The sequence below is a fragment of the Sinocyclocheilus grahami genome, unplaced genomic scaffold (assembly GCF_001515645.1).
Source record: "Sinocyclocheilus grahami isolate Dianchi unplaced genomic scaffold, SAMN03320097.WGS_v1.1 scaffold1183.1, whole genome shotgun sequence".
NCBI lineage: Eukaryota > Metazoa > Chordata > Actinopteri > Cypriniformes > Cyprinidae > Sinocyclocheilus > Sinocyclocheilus grahami.
The window spans coordinates 8,976-11,843 of NW_015506362.1; the positions used below are offsets into that span (position 1 = coordinate 8,976).

Sequence of the window (2,868 nt, forward strand, 5' to 3'; positions counted from 1 at the left end):
TATATATATATATATATATAAATATATATATATAAGTTGGGACTGGACTTACTGAAGGGCTTGTTGCTTTTTTGCATTTAACGTTTTTAATTTACAAGTTGACCTTTGGGAGGGTCATTGTCATTCTAGAGAGTGTTTGATTGGACAAAAATTTGAATACGCCCCTGAGTGCTCGATGGTGTCATCAGTAGGGATGTAAGGATTAACCGCGAGCCGGTTGAAAATCTATTCGTAGTATATTATTATAGTTATATTTCAATTTCACAAAGAAACATGCTGCATTTTGTCCAAGCAGTAATAAAAGGACACATTTAATTTATAATTTGTCTTAAATCTCATTTTGTTAAAAAATTATAATAATCGTGAATCGAATCGAATCGTGAGTTGAGTGAATCGTTACATCCCTAGTCATCAGTATTCTTTCTCCATTTTCCTGGAAGAGAAAGAGCATGTCAATCAGCTGACTTTTAGAAATAATCTAGCATAAAGATGCTGAGCTCAAAGAGTGTGGAATAAAACCATAAAAGCGTTGGCTTTCTAGCTAATAAACGAATGCATGATGTGACCTCTTTGATTTAGGACACCGCACAAGCGCCGCATGCATTAGTGTTTTGATATAATGCCCTTGTCTGTTCCGCTTCCATATTCAGTGTGTGTGTGTGTGTGTGTGTGTGTGTGTGTGTGTGTGTGTGTGTGTGACTGAGAGATGAGATCTCGCTGCATCGTGCCTGTGTCATCCGGCCCTTTCATTCATGAAAAGTGTGACGTGAGCAGTCGCAGCTCTGCCTCCGCCCACTCAGACGATCTGCTGCTCTCTCTCTCTCTCTCTCTCTCTCTCTCTCTCTCTCTCTCTCTGTCTCTCTCTCTGTCTCTCGGCCGGCTGCTTTCAGCTGTTTCTCTGCTGAAGGAGGATCATGCACGGCAGCGCCGTCAGCTGTGAGTAATCCACCGCAGTGTAGTGTGTACGCTTGTGCATTTCTCTCTTTCATTCCTCCTTCCTGTATGTATGTATTTGTTCTTTTATTTCTTTTATACGTGCTTTCTGATGGGCGTTCGGGGTTGAAGATGACTAGCTTGCGTGTTGGGTGCGTATATGAGCTATATTTGTCTGGTGTTTGATGCGGCACTTCTCTTCTCACTGCCCTCTGCTGAAGGACAGACACACCGCTTCTCACACACACACACACATTCACGCATACATAACTTAATGACTTGTCTCAGGGGAATCGCATGTCGTGCATTTTAACAATGCGTCTCTTTCCATTTCTTTCGTGCTGTCTAGTTTGTCGAGATGAGTCATTTTAGATCACAGTGTCTGTGTGTAAATCACAATATAGTCGTTGCTTAAATTCTACAAAAAATTATATAACCGTATGATAATGCCTGTTTAAATGCATCCTAAATTCAGTTCTCTCTTTCTGTTTGATGCTTGATGGATGTGAGCCAAAAACTAAATAAAGAAACGCATCCGTCTGACTCATAATTCACCTTCTGTATCAGTGTTTTCAGTTGTGACAGTAATGCTTGAAAACTGTAGATAATGTAATAACTTGACATCTTCCTCATATTGACTGTCACAATAGCAGCATTTCAGTAGTCGGTACCCATACCAGTAAAATGTCATGGTTCTTGGAACCAATTTGGGTGCCATAGGAAAAACTGTTTGAACTATTTAAATGTTTAACTATTTTAACTGTGAAAATAATACAAATAAATTAGTTAATTATTAATGCTAATAATATTATTAAATTTATATTATGTTGTGTATTGTATTATATTGCATTATATTATAATATTATATTATATTATAAGTTATATTATAATTTTAAACTGTTTTAAACTATTTTATTTAACTGTGAAAATAATTTTTTTATAAATAAATGAGTTAATAATTAATGCTAATAATAGTTATAACTAAATAATATTATTATATTTATATTGTATTGTATTGCATTATATATAATAAGTTATATTATAACTTTAAACTTTTTAACCATTTTATTTAACTATATGAAGAAAAAAAAAGATAAATTAAGAGTTAATTAATAGTTATAATTGAATGTATATATGTGTATAACTTTAAATCTAATATTAAATTAATATTAAATATTAAAATTAAATAGTTAATATGTATATTTTGAGTTAATAGTTGTAAGTAAATAATATTTATTATATTCTTATTGTCATACACTGAATTTTTTAAAGCAATTTTCACTGAGAAATTGCTAGTAAATTTCAGAAATAATTACAAAGAAAGCAAGCAAGCAACATTAAATTAAACATGCAATTTTTTTACAGTGTACAACCCATTGGTATATTTATCTATTGTTTCAGTGATGTTTTTCTGTTTTATTGTCAAATGTCGTCCATCTGTTTTCCAGCTGGAGTAGAGAAGAGCAGCTCCGTTTGGTTCTAAGCACATGTTTATATAAGCTCATGCTGGCCTCCAGAGCTTTAAAACACAGAGACAGAGCGTCAGTTTAATACAAGAGCTTCTTCAGCCGTTGTAAAGAAGGAATATAACGCATATAGTGTGCTGTGTGTGTCCACAGCAGCTAATGGAAGTGCCAATGTAAAGTATTGATCATGTGTCAGAGCTGTAAATGTGTGGTGGAAGACGAGAGAAAAGAGCTGGAAGATCCTGTAATCTTGAGTCGTGTCATTGTAGTGTGTGTGTGTGTGTGTGTGTGTGTGAGGGTCAGTCTGCTGTAACATGCATCATCGTGTGTGTGTGTGTGTGCATGTGCGTGTGTGTGTGTGTGTGTGAGGGTCAGTCTGCTGTAACATGCATCATCGTGTGTGTGTGTGTGTGCATGTGCGTGTGTGTGTGTGTGTGTGAGGGTCAGTCTGCTGTAACATGCATCATCG

The 2,868-nt window shown here is 35.4% G+C and overlaps 1 protein-coding gene across 1 annotated transcript in view; it reads left to right on the top strand.

Annotated features, from left to right (window-relative positions):
* The first annotated feature begins 867 nt into the window (after nt 1-867).
* LOC107567712 (mitogen-activated protein kinase kinase kinase 13-like) overlaps nt 868-2,868 on the top strand; it is a 32,344-nt gene continuing 30,343 nt past the window's right edge. The window contains exon 1 of the mRNA XM_016253454.1: nt 868-936. The gene's annotated coding sequence lies outside the window, so the exon portion shown is untranslated. The remainder of the gene's footprint in view (nt 937-2,868) is intronic.